The sequence below is a fragment of the Dysidea avara genome, chromosome 6 (assembly GCF_963678975.1).
Source record: "Dysidea avara chromosome 6, odDysAvar1.4, whole genome shotgun sequence".
Taxonomy (NCBI): domain Eukaryota; kingdom Metazoa; phylum Porifera; class Demospongiae; order Dictyoceratida; family Dysideidae; genus Dysidea; species Dysidea avara.
In genome coordinates this window covers 32,728,878-32,748,385 of record NC_089277.1, presented here as the reverse complement: position 1 = coordinate 32,748,385, position 19,508 = coordinate 32,728,878, and the positions used below count along the sequence as shown (strand labels likewise).

The 19,508-nt window shown below is 39.3% G+C and overlaps 1 long non-coding RNA gene across 1 annotated transcript in view; it reads right to left on the bottom strand.

Annotated features, from left to right (window-relative positions):
* LOC136257947 (uncharacterized) overlaps positions 1 to 19,508 on the bottom strand; it is a 175,997-nt gene continuing 156,489 nt past the window's right edge. Inside the window, exon 6 of the long non-coding RNA XR_010702435.1 lies at positions 1 to 221. This is a non-coding gene — a long non-coding RNA (uncharacterized lncRNA). The remainder of the gene's footprint in view (positions 222 to 19,508) is intronic.

Here is a 19,508-nt window from a genome sequence, read left to right as displayed (position 1 = left end):
CAAAGCTTATCACTTCTTAGATCAACATAACAAGCCATTAGAATTAAGTGTCCAGCTGTCGCGTAAAGAGTTATACACTGACAACTAACATTACATAAATATTTGATTTAAACAATATTATTATGTATTTGCAGCTGCTGCTGCATAGATCATCTAATGCCACTGATGAAGTCCATAACAGTGCCAGCACTTCTGAAGGTAGTACTCCCAAGCAGTGTATCCTGTGTGGAAGTAAGGATAAGCGAATGACACAATATGGCAACTGGGGATCAAAGGAGCAAAAATTTCTCTTGCTCCATTTAGACTCACCTCCTACTGACAGCAGTTCCATATATGTAAGTCTCACTTCATAGAGGCTCAACGACACCACAATGACCCTTACTTTAAGTGGAAATCCAAATCACCAAGACCTGTTAGAAAGTGCAGTAATCCAAAGTGTAATGAGCCACTTCAAGCAAAACTTATCAAACCTGCATTTGTGACTTCCAATGAGCTCGAGAAGCTGATAGGGGTAAGTCCATCAATAGATAAACCGATTGTATTATGTCAGCACTGTTATAACGCACTATATCGCCAGTTTCATCCACCTAATCCCTGTGCTTCTTGTGGGGCTACACCAAAAGGGAATAAAACATTTTGTCGACATAGTCCAAATGCTTCAGCTGTAAGCAAACATATAACAAATACAGCTGGAATAGCCATGCACCTTTAAGACAATGACTACATATGCACTACTTGTTACAAAATGCACTGCCGTGTAATTAAATCACTGGAAAGGAAACAAAATCCTTAATGGGTCGGATGATGATTCAATAGCAATTTGGAAGCACACGTGTGAGAACACAGCAGATACTGTAACTGAGCCAACAGTTGCTGCTGTTCTGTATGTTGCTAAGCATCTGTTAGTAGGAAAGGCTGTGTTGTTACCTTGGGTTTGTAGGATATTTTTGGAGTCTTATGGGTGGACTGACAGTGGCAATGTTAATTCACTAGAACTGTCCCTGGAGTTAGGTGAAACCAGTGTACAGTTTTCATCTAGGTAGCTGTTACATCAGCTAATAGTTTATCTGGAATCACATTTACTTTACAACTGCGTACACAAAAAAAATTGGCACCGTACTTTACCGTAGTGGGGTAGATCCCATCATCAGTCTTTCATGGGCCTTAAGTACATTGCAGACAAGCAATAGCTGCTACAATGAACCTGCTACAATGAACCTGCTACGTATGATAAATCACTGCTAAGCAAGGAGCAAGTACTAACTTACGCAGGGTGCATTGTCAATGACATGGTACATGAGGAGAACAAGACACAGTCATCTGCCAGCTCACTTATTGATCCATCACAATTTAGCATATTTGAATGTCTCCAGAATGTACATCCACTATTAGTCAAGTTTCTTTTGACAGCCACCAGTACAGCACGTGAATGTCAACACTGCCATATAAGTGAACAGACAAAATTAGCATGTACATTTTTTATAATATGCCTTTTACAATTTAGCACCAACAAGAAACAACCAACCTTCTTTCATCATCTTCTTTCTGATGTAGTTGAAGTATGCAGTGGTTCGTGCCAGTTGATGAGAATTCTAAACAGACTTGGTTGTGTCAGCTCACCAGACACTCATGACAGGTTTGTCACTGAACATGCCCAGCTGAAGCGTCAGACTAGCATATGAAACAAAATCTCTCCAAACGTTTTCACAGTAGCATCAGTGGACAATTTTGACATGCTTCAAAGCTATTTACTGTGGGGATCAGCAACGTAGCTTTCATGGAACAACAGTTGCAAGTGGTCCAACCTGATCCAAATGGCATATTCAGTAGTCAAGGTGCATGTCCATCAATAAACCAGTTGAAGATTCTACAGTGAGTGGTGAAAACAGTGAATCACAGATGGTAAACATTAACAATTCTACATCAGTAAGTAGCATTACAATTACAAACACAAACCTACAAATACTGTTACAAGAAGATCCAGATCAGTGCACTACTAGAAAGCAACAGCATCTAGACAGACTATCGCCATCTAACTCTCCTCACAAGCTAGGAAAAGTGGGACCAAAACGTCCAAGAACAATCCCCGTTAAAAATCTATGTAAGTCTTTACATGAAGCGGTTTCTACTCCATTAGCAGTACTGTCTGTAGTACTCTCACAATTGAAAACTTTAAAGAAAATTCTGAAGAAAAGAATGAGCAAGATGCGTTAAAAACCAAACTTCAATCATATATTGTTCAAAAGTGTATTATGTGACTATTACCCTGAAACAATAACAAAAGATAATTCACTGAGTGAAATGAGGCAGTTTTTATATGAAGAATTGTACACTGGCTTACAGACTCCATCTAATATACATTACCTTGAACTGGTGGACAAAAACCCAGACAGCAGTGAAACAATGTGTGTTATAGCTGAAGACATGCTCGATAAATGTAACGACAAATGTCAGAATGGCTGGGTGCTGCTGGTAGGTGACTGAAAGACATTCAAACTTTTGATGCATATCAAGACACAATACAGTTCAGTGCTACAAAAACTCTAATATTTCCCGGAGATTGGCACATTTAAAAAAACTTTCAACCTATCTTAATGAAAATTTGTTACAATGCTGGACTTAAGGAAATTGCTAGTTCATCAGGTTACCATGGTGCCACATTAAAGTCTCTTGAACACAGCTCAAACTTTAAAAGAACTCACCATTTTCTACTTCAGGTATGGGAAGCCATGTACAGAGAACTTTTTAATACCTACTTTCTTAACAACAGCAAAGATGTACTTGTGAATGGCAAATGTATTCTGTCTAATAGCATCACTGAACAACATTCCCCATGCCACCTAATGGGCAGAATAACACAACTGCTAGAAGATGACCACACTCACAATAAGTTTAAATCATACATTGAACAATTGGCCCTCAATGACAAAACAATAAAATTTTGGTACCAGTTTGTATTCATAGATTGTTTTAGCTACTTGTGCTTATACCTGGCAATCAGAAGCAGCAATTGGAATTTACATTTATCAAGCCTTAAAATGATGAGTCCATTATTTTCAGCATTTAACAGGGACTTTTATGAAAGAATTATACCTTACCATATAGCTGACATTGAGAGCTTTCCATCAGAAGTTTTGCAATGCCTTATAAATGATGGTTTTACTGTCAGTATGTCTGGATGCAGGTGGTGTGCTATTGCATTAGGCGAAGCACATGAAATGTATATAAACAAGGACCTGAAAGCTGCTGTTACACATCCCACAAAGTCAGAACTTCAGAAAACATTATTTTTTAACGACCATAATTAAGGCTTATAAGAATATCATCCATGAGTCATTTCCAGAAAGAAAGAGTAATCAACCACCTTCAAATGCCATCTTAGACAGTACCCCACAAATCTACCAAAGTGAGGAAAATATCAAGCAAATGTGTTCCCTTATTAGAACTAATAATTTATTGACTATAACACATCACACAATAGAGGAATTTTAAATGTTTTTAGTGGAGAAAAGGCTACCCTTGAACAAGAAACGGACATGCTGAACTTTCATCAAATTGGCACACAAGCTTATCTTGACCATATAGAACATCACATTACACCAACCAAGTTCAGTAAAAGCACCACTGAGACGACACAGACTGTTGACGATGAAACCTGCAAAATGTAAAGCTAAGAGAAGAAATCCAAAAGAGCAAGAACAGAAACATTTAATAAAGTGCCTGCATTGTCAGTTAACATGGTGTAAACACTCAAATTTACAATATGATACATTGAATGGTCAGTTTTCAGTGTTACCTCGGGCTATTGCAAATGAAGATGGATACCCTCATAAGGCCAGTAAGAGTAAATGGACTGGTAAATTAACTAGTAGGTATATATCAGCTGATCCTCCAGTTTTTACATCTTACCTACCCTTATCCCCACAGGTTGTTATAATTGATGCCATGTTTATAATTAACACCCGGCCACTACGTCAAACAAAGACTATTTTACATTATACCAAACTACTTTGTAATCAATCTGTTTTGTCCCACTATAAGGCTTATGTTGACGAAGTGCACTTGATATTTGATAAGCCTGGACGACAAAAATTTAATCCTAAACAGTTTGAGCAACACAAGAGGTCCTTACAGCATAAAACAATCAGCGAGTATCAACACATCTCATTGATGCCCCAATCAACTATACCTAGTGGGTGGCAAAACTTTTTGGAATGCAGACAGTGCAAACGATCAATTGTTGAGGCAATTGGTCTGTCAATAATGCAACAAGGCAGATTCTTGTTAAAGAACCACCAACGTTTAGTGGTTGCTGGCTGAACAGGAAATAATGAAGATTTAGCTTGGATCATATGTGCAGATGAAATTATAGCAGATAGCCTATCACAGTATTACTCAAATGTAGAAGAAGCAGACCACAGGATCTGGAGGCACGCCACACAGTCTAGTGCCAACAAATATTTTAATATACTCACCAGACACAGATGTTTATAACATTGGTCTACACCTTGTAAGTCAACCATCAAAGAACTATATCATTCAACTAAATGTACCACACTCATCAGACACGAAGTATCTTTCTATGAGTAACCTGAAAACTGCATTTATGCATGACCCTGATCTAAGTATTGTGCCCAAAGAAAATCTTGGAGCCATTATGCAAACACTTTTTATTAGTACAGGATGTGATTATATCATAGTTTAAGACATTAGGTAAAGCTACTATCCTTAACACATTTTTTTAACACGCAAAGTTTATAAGTGGAAGAGACATGCCAGGTAAGTTATTTGACACCAGTAGGACTACGAAGTACAGTGGATATTTACCCTTTGTACTGTAGTGTCACGGAATATATTATAGTTAAAAGTCTTTATAGCAATATAACAACGGCAATGAATGCAGGGTACAACGCAACTCTATTTATACTACAACAAGAATACATACGAGTATACATGTTTACAAAAGTGCTAGTGGGTATATTACAAAAACAACTGTGTTTACCTATTACAAGATAACCATAAAATAGTGTGTTAATACATGTGTAAATTACAACCCAATTATGCATACACAGTAAACAGTGTGTGTTGCAGGTTTCTATGTAATCAGTGTGTGCATTATGCCACATCTCCCTCCTGAGCTTAGTCATACGTCAATCTGTTAGGAGGTCTAATGTCAGTACCTGTTTGAGTTCTAGTCATGATTCTGTTTCTTGGAGGCTCTGTAGTATGAGGCGATGTTGATGTAATGGAATCATCAGGAATGTCTTGGGCATTGTCATTTGCTGTGTTCAGTCTACGGTTAAGGTGCTGTCTGTTTCTACGCACTTGTCCAGAAGGGGTAGATACAACATAAGATCTTGGAGTGCCAGCATTGGACACAACTCTTCCTGATGTTTGATTGTTACCAGTTCTCACCCACACTGATGAATTGTCAGGTAATGTGTCAGCTGGTCTCACACGATGTTGGCGGTCATAGTTCCTTTTCTGTTTGTCTTTAAAGTCCCTGTCTTTTTGTTGAAAGTCAGGTATGAAGTGCCATTGTGGAGTTAATTGGCTGGCTGTCCGGGGTATGTCAGTCTTGACTTTTCTTCCCATCAACAGCTCTGCAGGACTGTAATTGCACCATGGCAGTGGTGTAGATCGGTAGCTAAGCAATGCCATATATGGATCAGCAGTATGTTTTAGCAAACCTTTCATTGTCTTCACTGTTCTTTCTGCCAGACCATTGCTCTGTGGATAGCGAGGGCTGCTTGTGATATGTCGGAAAGCATAAGTGTTGGCAAACTCTTTCATATCACTGGAATCAAATTGTGGCCCATTATCACTTATTAGCACTGAGGGAACACCATGGCGAGAAAAGATTGCTTTCAGACTAGAGATCACAGCTTTAGATGTGGTAGAATTGAGCTTTATCACTTCAGGGTACCTTGAGAAGTAGTCCACAACTAAAAGGTAGGTTGAGTTATTCAGCTGAAACAAATCGGTTGCTACTTTTTCCCAAAGATGTTTTGGTAAAGGAGTAGGCATCAGCGGTTCCCTGGGGTTGGGAGTCAACTTAACACATTCAGGACATTGTTGTACAAAGTGTTCTAGTTATTTTGAAATACCTGGCCACCAAACTGAAGAAACTGCTCTAAGGCGACATCGCACAATTCCTTGATGACCAGTGTGTATCTTCTGAACGGTTTCTTTTTGTAACTGCTTTGGAACCACTATTCTTCCTCCATATAGTAATAGCTCATCATGAAGGGTAAGGTTACCTTTGACAGTCCAGTAGGGCTTTACTTCAGGATCATTGCAGCTTTTCGGCCATCCTGACTTGCAGTAAGTGATAACTCTGGAGCAAACTGGATCTGCTGCTTGAGCCTTCTGGTACACTTGAAGTCGCTGTTGGCTAGCTGGCAATTGGGAAGTAATGGTGTTAATGAATGACTCTACCTCAGATTGTCTCTGTAAGGTTTGAGTATCATACTCTTCTCTCAGTGGAGCTCTGGAGAGTGTGTCAGCAGTATACAGAAGTTTCCCTGGAACATGTTGAATTGAGTAGCTGAATCGCATCAGTCTCAAACGGAATCTCAACACTCTTGGTGGGAGGTTGTCAAGATGCTTGTTTCCCAATAGTGGAACTAGAGGTTTGTGATCAGTCTTGATACTGATATGTTTTCCAAGGATGTAGGTAGAGAATTTCTCACATGCCCATGTGATAGCAAGAGCTTCTTTCTCAATCTGAGCATATCTAGTTTCTGTCTCTGACATAGATCTAGAAGCATAGGCAACTGGTTGCCATTCTTTCTTTTGATTTTGTAGCAGTACAGCACCAAGTCCATGAGAAGAGGCATCAGCAGAAATTTTTGTATCTGCCTGTGGGTCATACAACGCCAAAACTGTGTGTGCTGTTAGTTCAGCTTTCACCTTGACAAATGATTCTTCTTGAGCTGGCCCCCAGTTCCAGGCTCGTTTGCTGCTGAGTAGTTCTCTCATTGGCTTTGAAAGCTCAGCAATTCGGGGAGAAAATTTTCCCAGTTGATTGACCATCCCCATGAAACGTCTTAGCTCAGAGGTAGACTTGGGTGAAGCCATCTTGTTGATTGCTGCTGTTTTCTGAGGATCAGGAGAGATTCCTTTTCCATCAATAGTGTGACCTAGGAAAGTTAATGAGGTTTTATTGAACTCACACTTGTCCTTGTTGAGTGTCACACCAGCTGCTTGGATTCTTTCCAAGGCTGTTGTCAGTCTAACATCATGTTCCTTCTGGTCTTTCCCAAAGATGAGAATGTCGTCCATCAAGCACAGGACACCTACTAGACCATCAAGAATGGTGCTCATTCTTTTCTGAAAATGTTCTGGAGCACTTGAAATACCAAATGGTAATTTATTAAAACAGTATCGCCTGAATGGCGTAATAAATGTGGTCAACTCACGGGACTCCTTAGCCAGTGGTATCTGCCAGAATCCACTGTTGGCATCTAGTTTGCTCATCACAGTAGCTCCTGTTAGCTGTGCCAGTGTCTCATCTACTCCAGGTAGTGGATGTGTTTCTCTGAGCACACTTTCATTGAGTGGTTTCAAGTCAACACAAATTCTGACATCACCAGATTTCTTGGGAACCACCACCATTCCAGCACACCAAAGGGTTGGTTTGTCCATTTTGGATATAACCCCTAACTTCTCCATGCGTTCCAACTCCTGTTTGACTTTCCCACGGAGTGGTATTGGAACATTTCGTGCAGTGTAGAGAGCATAAGGCTTAGCATCTGGCTTCAATTGGATCTGGTAGTCTCCTTTGAGGGTACCCAGACCTTGAAATAGTTTAGGAAAGCTCTGCTGAACATTCCCGGGCTGTATGCTATCAACCTTAATGAGGAGTTGTAAGGCTGTGATTGCTGGTAGTCCAAGTAAATTGTTTTTCAAGTCCTTTATCACATAGATAGACTGGTTGCAGGATCTCCCATTGTAGGTGAGTTGGACAGATGTTTGGCCCAATACTTTCAGTGGTTGGTTGTTTGGTCCACACAAAACTTTAGCTGACTGCTGTAGCTGAATGCTTTTGAGGGTTTTGAATGTCTTCATCGACACTGCAGTAGCCTCGGCTCCAGTATCAAGCTTAAACACTATCTCCTGGCCATTTATTTTGATAGGAGCAGTCCATGAAGTCCCCTTTGTTTCATGGATAGTGTCTAGAAAACCATTGTCCACTGGTGATTCTTCGGAAAGTGTAGCAACTGCTTTGCTGCGACAAACTGAGCTGTAGTGACCCTTCTTCTTGCATTTGTGACAGATCACGTCCCTGGCTGGGCAGGACTGCTTAGGGTGAGGCCCTTTTCCACAGTAGGAGCACTTTTGACCACGGTTGACTGGCTGCGGCCTGGGTGTTTAGTGGTGAAGGCTTCGGCTATTTGCGGGTCGCTTGAGTGGCTTCCGTGACGTGAAAGCTTGGACGGAAGTTTCCCCATCTGGTTTGCTCAGGATCGCCTGTTGTCCTCTCACAGCTTCTTGTTGCCGAACCAATCGTTTTGCCTTTTCAAGGGTAAGCTCTGAGTCCATCTGCAGCTTTGCTGAGAGTGAGGAATCTCGGATGCCCACGACAATTCGGTCACGGATCAGCTGTTCTTTGAGCACGCCAAATTCACAGTCTGCTGCTAGGCTGTACAAGGAAGTAATGAACTGTTCTGCAGTTTCTGATTCTCCTTGAGAGCGTTGGTTGAACCGGGCCCTTTCGAAGATCACATTCTTCCGGACTTTAAAGAATTCGTCAAATTTCTGTATGACGTCTGCATATTTCTTCCGACTTTCTTGGGTAATGTTCGTTGAGGTCAGCACATCATCGGCTTCTTCCCCAAGACAGTAAAGCAGAGTGCTCACTTGGCGTTCGTCCTTCTCTTTGTCGAGACCTGAAGCTACTCGGTACTGTTCGAAGCGTCTCTTCCACTTCGGCCACTCATCAAGTGAGTTAAACGTGAATGAGGCAGGAGTCTGCAGAATAGCTGCTGGGTATGCCATTTGACCACGTCTCTCAGCTTCTGACACCATGTAGTGTCACGGAATATATTATAGTTAAAAGTCTTTATAGCAATATAACAACGGCAATGAATGCAGGGTACAACGCAACTCTATTTATACTACAACAAGAATACATACGAGTATACATGTTTACAAAAGTGCTAGTGGGTATATTACAAAAACAACTGTGTTTACCTATTACAAGATAACCATAAAATAGTGTGTTAATACATGTGTAAATTACAACCCAATTATGCATACACAGTAAACAGTGTGTGTTGCAGGTTTCTATGTAATCAGTGTGTGCATTATGCCACATGTACGACTTGTGGGCACATGCTACTTCAAAAAAATCTATCTGCATTTAAAGTTAATAGTGACAGCCACCAGGTTCCATTTCACCTTTACAATTCCATAGACTCCACCTTACCTAGTAGAAATAAACACGAACTTTGGCTAACAGAAATCCATAAAGTGGTAGGTGGAAGAATACTGAATGAAGAAGACAGAGTTCCATCTATCACGGCGCTGTGGAGACATTGGCTCCGTTCATGCTGGACTAGTCAGTTGTGGCATAATTCATCAGTAGATGTGTACACATCATTGCCAATACCTGAAGAAAGTGGCTGGAATGAATCACATGATGGGTACACATTTGACTGGGAAGCTCCTGAAATATAGAGTAGAGTTCAAGAGTCAATAGACCGTTTGATGAAGGGGTATAGGGGCAAAAAAGGGGTGTAGCTGCAAAAAAGGGGTGTAGAACAGCTAATTGTGGTTGCAGGAAGAAAGCGAGGCATTGCGGACCAGCTTGTTTGTGTCAAGAATTTTCTAACCTACAAACTGAGACTCCTATTACCAACATAGATGATGAAGACACAAACAGTGACAGTGAAGAACATGAAACTGAAAACAGTGATTTAGATGTAGAAGAGTACAATGTAGAAGAAGAGATTATAACTGAGGACTTTCTAGATGCATGTTATGACATAATATAGGTACACTACATTTTCACATAACTTGTAAACAATAGAAAAAATTTGTTTTGCAGTGTGTGATTGGCTAATTTTACTTACATGTATTACTGATACCCAGCACAACGTTTCTGCGAAGTCCGTCTTCTTTATTCGCTGGATTTTCAGCATGACAACGGCATTACGCAATTCAACTTTCTACTCTAGTACGAGACAATCTCTTCCGGCTCAGTAGAAAACGAATCAGGTTAGAAAACAAACTTCTTTTCTTGCATTTTCCGGCTTAGACTTCAAAAAATAGTAAGAAATGTTCACACTACGAGATACATTACACTGAGTCCATGTTACGCCATTTTAATTGTAACCTTCGCGAAGTTTTAAGGCACTTGCGTTTCGACTGACATCCTTTTCAGTAAATCACGTGAAAATGTGAAATTCATCGCTGGGCGTGGCACGTATATAAAAGCAACTCTCCTTCCGCTGCTTATGCTTCATACAACATGGCGAAAAGAGAGGTTAGACTTTTACGTAACTCTAATAGTATTTGTACAAAGGGTAGCCTGCATGCGTGCAAAAATATGTGTAGCTCAACAAGTACAGTATATTAATTCACTCCAGAATCATTCTATTGATCATACGTTTCCACATATGTCAAATGTAAGGAGTTGTCACTAGCTAGGTCAATGGTCATGCAAGGCAACAAAATCATTCTACATGCATTACTTGTGGGCCGGATGTATCCAAACCCCACAATCAGAAACTATGTCAGTGTGAGTTTACAGGAATTATAATGCAACTCACAAGAAGTAAGGATCTCCAACAAGATCTTTCAAAGTTCCAGCAGATAACAAGTTGCTATGATTGTAATTATGTTTCTTCATAGCTGTTGGGAACACATACCAAGAAAGTAGTTGGTATGTGACCAGACCTGTGAAAATACTATAGGGTGGGCACAAACTACATCCTGCCACACAATCAGTCATATCTTAGTATATAGAATATTTGCATTCTGTAACTTGTATCAAATAGCCATTTAAACATTTAATAAGGGCCGGCAGAAGAGTGCATGACCATAGCATGATATAATAAAAAAAGTTTTGAGTAATGGAAGTTTGAAATGTAGGCAAATTTTATGTCTTATTTTTGCAAGCCCACACTTGTTATGGTACAAGTGCCAATACACATTGGGAAATAAGAAATCAGTAAAGAATTTAAGTCAAACACCGAAACATTTTAAGACACACGAAGTCAAGGTGAATTTTTGCCCAGTCAAGACCTTGACTGTAGTTGCAGATCAACTTGCGTATGTCACATGTGTTGCTATTGGCTATGTGAAGTTAAATTAAATGTCTATTAACTTCAAGGAGAGCATGCGATCCATCTCAGGTTAATAATAAAGTTAAATATTCAAGATGACCAGCACCATGAATCTGATAAGAATCTGAACTAAAATAATTAAATTGCATTATTCCTATGGAATGGTGGAGTTTCTGGCTCAACCAAAAAAACACAGGACAGCGAATTTTGGACTAATTTTACCTTCTCTATACATACTCACTACCTAGTGACGTAGCTAGACTTTTGCCATATGCCAGAGTGGACAGTCATGCAACACACACACACACACATGTATGGACATTTTTACATCACTACGTACTTTGCCTACGCTGCTGACTAATATAACTGAATGCTGCATGTGTCTTAATGTCCAACAAGGAAGAATCTTGAATTAAAGCACAAGGCACTTAACTATAGTGTGGTGACTGCACTGACCACTAAAGCTTTTAGCCTACAAACAAACAAGAAAGAAAATAATTGCTAACTGAACAACCAGTATACCTACTTCATATCATTTGAACTGTCACTAAGTAATATCCACACTACTAGACTGGTACACATGTGTCTAATACTTCTAGGCTACTTCACTCTGATCCCACACTGATACATAACACAAGTGTGGCAGTGCTTTAAAGTGCTTTCTGGTCATCTTAATTTGGAGTGTTCATTTTGTATCCATTAAATATTTGCCCATGAAAGTGTTATACAACACATTAAGGCTTGTGTATAGGAAAAGTGAGTGTCTTGAGGCAAACACAGCACTTGGATTCACCTCATATATACCAGTGGCAGTGGAAGGTGGGTGCTAGAGAGGCTGGAACCCTCCACAACTTTCAGATGAGAGAGGCAGGAGAGCTCCTCTAATAATTACCTTGTGTAACATTATGAGTGTATCATGTGATGAAATATCGGCGTGGTTTCAAAACCTCTATTGTAGAAGGATTCATTGTACATAATTATGTTGTACCTGAAAGATTTTAATTGACAATACTTTGTAAAAATTGCCACCAGATTCAATCTCGTAGTACCTATTTTTCAAAAAATGTTCTGGGGAGCATGTCCCCAGATCCTGGAGTGTGTTTTGCATGTTGAGTGTGTTTTGCACAATGTTGTAATCCCTGCAACCATGAAAAAGCCTCCAGCTATCATACAAGTGTCAGTTCAAAAATTTTTTGAGCCCCCCAAATTTTCTATTTTCTACCTTCCTCAGCCTCTACATACTGTATTAGTCTCTTGATATACTCCTTCCTGTTGTATTCTCTGTACACATACAGTGGTGCTTTAAATATAAGATAATGTTTTCAAGTAAGGACAGAGGTCAAATAGTGACCTCTGGAAATGTCACTCATACTACAATTGATACCATACAATGTAATCATTTGAGGTGGAAAACGTTTGTGGTTGATACATGTTATGAAGGTTCACAGTAAAAACATTCATGGTTGTAAGTAAAACCACAAAATACACAAAAGTTTCCCCCACAGTCTGGATGTGTTGTGTGTTAATACTTTTCTATTTGGATACCTTAGTCATGTGTATTCAATATGTTATGTTATTTTATCATCTCCCATTATGTGTGGGGTAGTCATCCACTTGTTATAGGGATAAAAATTACACCTCTAACTCACCCCACCATGTTGTGTATTGTGTCCAGTAGTGTAGCTGTATAGTACATGACATGTTATTTGTTACATTATATGTACACTATAGTATACCATTGTGGGATTATGTGTTGCTGCTAATAATGGCAGACTCAGTGATGTACAACAACACCTACAGAATGGTGTGGATGTAAATGGGAAATATGTGAGTTGATACAATGTGTAGTGTGTTGGCTTGTATACAAAGTGTTCCCATAAGCATTACCATATATGGTCATGTTTAGTACATATTAATTGGCTATCATTTAAATGGCTAGTATTATATATTTAGTGTAGTATTCACAAATTAACTATAATGTACCATTCAACATGAGATCCAGGTAGTGTGTTGATGAGTTGATATTGTACAAGTAATGTTGTACCAATAGTGTAATACAGTAACAACAGTGACATTGTTGACAATTTGTCACTGTATACTGGTGTTGTGTGTATTTGAAATAATGATTTCTCAATTAAACTTTGGAATTTTGAAGAAGGAATTAGCTATAATTATCACAACTTACATAACTTTTTCCAAATTTCCCAAGTACAATGTTACTATTTACATGTACTATTTAAACCAGGTGTACACACTTGTTAGTGACCACAGGCTGGTTGTTGGTAATACAATTGTGTACACATAACATCACATTGATGAGTACCTATAGTATGTACAAGGTAAGCTGGATCCTAAAAAATAACTAAAAATTAAAGGTGTATTTTTTTTCTCAAGAGAGTAAACATTTCAGTCAACTAGATAATTAATAGTGACAGCCAAGGTGTCAATAACAGACACATGCCGTTTGGCTCCATTACAAGTTCGAAAAGGGCCGTAAGCATTTTATGGCTTCCCAATAGGAAATGTATGCATGGAGAAAATTTTGATTGGCTGTAAATATTATGTCAGACATTTGAACAAAAGATATTGAAATATTTTTTAGCGGGTCAAGAAGCACTACAAATGAGCCTAATTTCAAGATCATGTGTAATTGCATCCATGAGTTACTAAATGTTTTTGGGGACTCAGCTCAACACGTACATACTTATAATACTATTAATGTACTTGACTGTTAGTACCAACATGGATAAAACATTTTATGTATGCTACAGTGAACATGTGAAAAATGTTGGCTGCATTAGCACTGAAAAGACTCTGTAACATTTCTATAACTCTCTATAATGGTGTTGTACTGAAAGTATAACAGCATTCACTGCAAATGACATTGTTAGCTTCATAAACCATCAGAAAGAACATTGGTTGAAATAGGGAATGTCATGAATGTGTGTTTACGACTTAGCAATATCCTTGAGATGTTTATTGAGGTGAGGCTGAGAGAGCCCCACACTAGTCAAAAGATGGTAACGTCAATCCATTCACGTACAATAACAATATTACACAGACAACTTATGAAGCTTATAATACAGTTCATTGTAGGCTGGAAAACTCTTTGTACATTTCCCTATACAACTAGTGCTCACCCTCAACCAAACAAGTATTAGATGCCATACAGAGTGACTGTCTGTGTGTTTGCAATAAGTCGAATGTAACATTGTCAGCTGTCAAGCTTGTTAACACTTGTCTTGTTTGTGTAATGAAAATGACCATATTAAAGTTATATGAATTTGTACAAAGTCTATTATGTGACCAGATTTTACAGAACTGATCCAAATTCCACATCAGGCAAAATCAAACTAACACCACCAGTGGATAGCCACACTATCATACTGCTAGCTTTGATACTCAGTAGTACTCAAACGACTCGAGGCTGGTTTTAAAAGATGTGTTTTCTGGGTGGTGTAGAGATTTTGAATGGTGGTGTCTGGTCTTGTTAAGGGTCTAGCTTGACAAGAATCAGTGGTTAGCTGGTGGATGGACTAAAAATGTTGGCCAGACATTTTTTCTGTTGATTTTGCTACATATCATCTACAAAGGAGCCAGTACAGCCCTGTATTCTCATGTGTGGAGTCTGGACTCCAATCAAGGTCTTCCTCCATTTTGAAGTCTATCCCTTGCCCACCCTGCCACTCCCCACCCTCCACTCCTTTGTGAGTACTCGTGGTACTACTTTGTGGCACGTCAGCTTCTTGGGCTGCACGACACACTATCGTGTGTCTTGATTTGATCTTGTGACCTATCATGTTATACAGGTAGCTATCTAGTACCAGTACCTCCATACAGTGGCACAGTCTAAGCGCCATAAATAATCTTGAGGTGTCTATTATGCTGCTTAAAGAAAGTGTTGATACAGAAATTAATGCCTCGATATGATTTCGTTGTATGAAGAAGACGACAAGCAGCCTGATTGAAGATAAAAGGTGCAGAGGACCTATACTCGTCAGAACCTCAACGGGCACATCTCATTGGTGAGTTTGTTATTGTGTCATAAAATGGAGACCATGCGCTGCTTTGTTTGGCCTCTAGTCTTGTGATTGTAGTCAGTGAGAGAGTGAGGCTAAAATTCGAGTTTGGCGATTGCTAAAAAATTTTATATCCGGTCACCTGTAAGTGTTTCTTGTATTTGATGCTGTTTTATTTATTATATGGACTAGTACTATTCCATAAAGGTGATTTTGATTTCGTAAAATATCTCTAGGGTGATTTTTAAAGGCAGGATTTTGGGCAGCACACAAAAGTTTCACTGCAATCCCTACTTGAATGTAGTGATGTGCGATATGGCTTTTTATGTATATTGCATATTGCGATTATTGCATGCAAAATTATCGCGATTACGATAATTATCACGATAATTAACATTGTTGCATTCATGTAAGTCTATTGATTAATACTGAACACACAAGTTTGAATTACATAGTACAAAACTGTAAACTTGGAAAAAAACAAACCACATTGCTGCTACAAAGTATTAATCACGACAATTGTACCAATGGTTGTACAGCAGACACTGTTACAAAGCATAGAAACTGTGTGTAAGAACAATACAGAAAAAGTATTCACTAAATCATAAAAAATACTAATCAAATAACTGTTTCTGTAAGTTAAACAACATACCTGTACCGAGAGTGTAGTCTGATACAGTCATGGCCACTCGTTAGCATGTAAAAACACCAACATGTTTACATGTTCAGGTAAGAGTCGATTCCTTTTGAGAGTAAGGATGTTGCCAGCTGTTGAAAATATCTCCTCTGATCTCACGCTGGATGCAGGTAGGGATCACATTCTTTGGACTTGTGCTGACAGATTAGGGTAAGTTTCACTCTTTACCTTCCACCACTCTAGAGGGTCACACTCAAGGTCTAGGATTTCCTCGTGACTATACCACAATAACTTGGTCTCAACCTTTTCTCTGTTAGTAAGTGATTGTCCTGTTGGTATGTCATTGTCATCATCGTTAAACAGTATGTTGAGTGCAGTTTTCTTCTTCTTAGGTGGCTGAGCACCAGTGGATTCGCAGAACTGATGTTGCTCCACTTCACTGCAGGACTGATGAGGCTCCGCTTCACTGAACTCACATGACAAAGACTCGTCTGATGCTGCAAGTAACATCTTCACTTTCATTCTTTCAATTGTATCTCTTCTTTCATCATCAGACAGAAAATTAAGTTGCTTAAATCTAGGGTCAAGAAATGCCGTTTCTTGCAACAGTTTAGCAGTGTCTCCTACATAACGCTCCTTTAGGTCTGACTGAATCGCCACCGTAATCTGCTTTAAATTCTCGCTGTCACCTTCTTTCCTATCAAGGTTTGAGCAAAGCTTGTGAATAAGAGGAGAGACAATGCTTATAGTGCCATAGGATGGCCCACTTAGCAACGTAGTAGCAAGAGCAAAAGGCTTCAATATGACCATCAACTCTTCAATCACACTCCATTCTGCTCCATCAGGAAGTAAACTACGTACAATCCTGTCTTGACTATCCAGCAATACAGCACAAAGTGCTTGTTGCTGCTCTACTACCCTTTCCAGCATAGCAAATGTTGAACTCAATCTTGTTTCACATTGCTGTACAAGAGTGTGCTCAGCTACTCCTAACAACTTCTGTTTCTGTCGCAAAGCATATGTGGCCTTAGTTGACTTGTGGAAATGTTCCACAAGTTTGCAAACACGCCCCAAAACACGTGAGACAAACCCAAGCTGTAGTCCTCTATTAATTCTCAGCTGGAGGGTATGCCAATGCATCCAAAGTGAGTGAACTCCAAACTATCCACATCATTCTTAACATTTCTAGCATTATCAGTGATGATTCCAATAACTTTGGTGTCCAATCTCCATTCAGCTATAACAGCCGACAGCTCAGCAGCTATATTGTCGGCAGTGTGAACACTGTTAACCTCACGAATAGCAAGACAAAAACTCTTCATCTCCCAGTCATCACTGACAATATGAGCAGTCACGGCCATGTAGGAGCGGCTATGGCACCCAGTCCACATATCTGTAGTCAGTGAACAGCAGCTAGCATTACTTATTGTATCTGTCACAGAGGCCTTAACACTTTCGTACTTGGCAGGTAATAGTACTCGAGTAAAATGGGCACGAGAGGAAGGCTTGTATCTTGTATCCAGTGTCTGTAGTAGTCGAAGAAACGGAACGCTGTCAACTGTTGTAAGTGGTTCCATGTCTTTGCACACATACTCCATCACCGACTCCTCACATTGCTTAAAACACTGGCTTCCTCGAGTGTAAAGACCTTTCACAAAATAATCCATCGTTTGTTCTTTTTTCTTCGACTTTGGCGTTGATGGAGACGGAGTTGACTTAGCAAGAAGCGAGTACTCTTCATCGTGACTATGCTTAAGGTGGTGAGTTAAGTTTGTCGTATTTCCCGAGTACGGTAAAGTCTGCAAGCAAACCTTGCATACCACTTCTCTTCTGTTCAAAATTGTTCCAGTTCCATCAGTTCTAAATCCGAAATAGCACCACACTTTGCTCTTGCCACTGGGGAGCGGAATTAAGTTAGACGTCATTTTTCCATTGTTCATGAAACGTGATTAGGGCGCATGCGCATGCAGTACCATATCGCGATATAAGCTGTTGGTTAATTGTCATCACGATATTTAAAATATGTCGATATAATCGATTAATCGATTTTATCGCGCATCACTACTTGAATGGTACTACATTGTACTGTTTGATTCAGTTGTACACCCATAATGTCATTGTAATATTATTCAGAAGCATCAAAAAAAATGTTTCTTAAGTTATATCTATAATTAATGGCATAAAAAATAATTAGCTATGAGAGAAAATCTCAAATTGGCATTGTAACATTGTGGGAAAATGCCCAAGTTAGCATGTTTATCTTTTCAGTGCCAAACTAGAGATTTTCCCACATTGCTACAATGTAGAGATTTTCCCTCATGACTTCCATCACATATTGTTTCACTACTTTATATCGTTGGAACCTAACTTAGTTCATAAACTTTTGTTAGAGTATAGCTATAAAATACATACGTGGTTGTGAGGAGAGAAAGCCATTAATCCTTAAATATGACAGTGTTATACAGTATAACTTAAATAACACATGTGAGACCTCAGACACGTGTAGCAATGGGTACAGTCCTTATGTAAGGGTATGGGTATGGTAAGGGTGTAAAAGTAAGTGAAGTTGGCAATTACATAGAGGTTTACAACTAGTCAAAATCTTTTCTTGGAGGCTATGATACTTTGGTAGGCAGCATCATCTAAACATTTTTAAACAGATGACTTGAATGTGCAATCACTTTACAAGCCCTGCGTAATTGCTACCCAATGCTATCACAAGGATACTACAGTCCATTAAGTACCTAAAATATAATTTTGTATAATCTAAATAAATGCTCTCTCTCATTTAAGGAAAGTTTTGATATGGAAAAATAATTCCTTTGTAGCTGGCATGAAGGATGAGATGACTATTTAATTGAAGATAAAAGGAATGGGAAAACACAGAAGGCAGATATTTGTTAAAAGGCACTTCCACCTCTGATGAGTTTATTGCTGTAATGGTGCTAATTGGTGGTAGTGCTACAAATATGAGTCAAGTTATGTTGAAGACCTAATTATTGAGCACATGTTTGCAATGCTATTAAAATGTGACCAGATTTTACAAAACCAATCCAAATTGCACATCATGCAAAATCCAACTACGTAACACCACCATTAAATAGCCACACTATTGTACTAGTTTTCACCCTCAGTACTACTCAAGCTACTTGAGACTGGTTTTAACAGACGTCTTTTCTGGGTGGTATAGAGATGTCGAATGGCAGTATCTGGCCTTGTGAAGGGTCTGGCTTAGCAAGAATCAGTGGTTGGCCAGACATTTTTTCTGTTGATTTTGCTGCATATCAGCCACTAAGGAGACAGCACAGCCCTGTAATCTCATGTCTGGACTCCAATCGTGGTCTTCCTCCATTTTGAACTTTCCCTCCCTGCCAACTCCTCCCTCCACTCCTTTGTGAGCACTCGTAATACTACTTCGATCGTCCAACTGCTCAGATTTCTATCTTATTTGGCAGGAAGCTGTGCAAGCAGCTACAAGTACTGGAAGTGGTCTGAAAGGTAATAGATTGATGCACCTTTTTTGAAAATTTCATATGTGTGCTTACTATCCTTGGCAAGTTA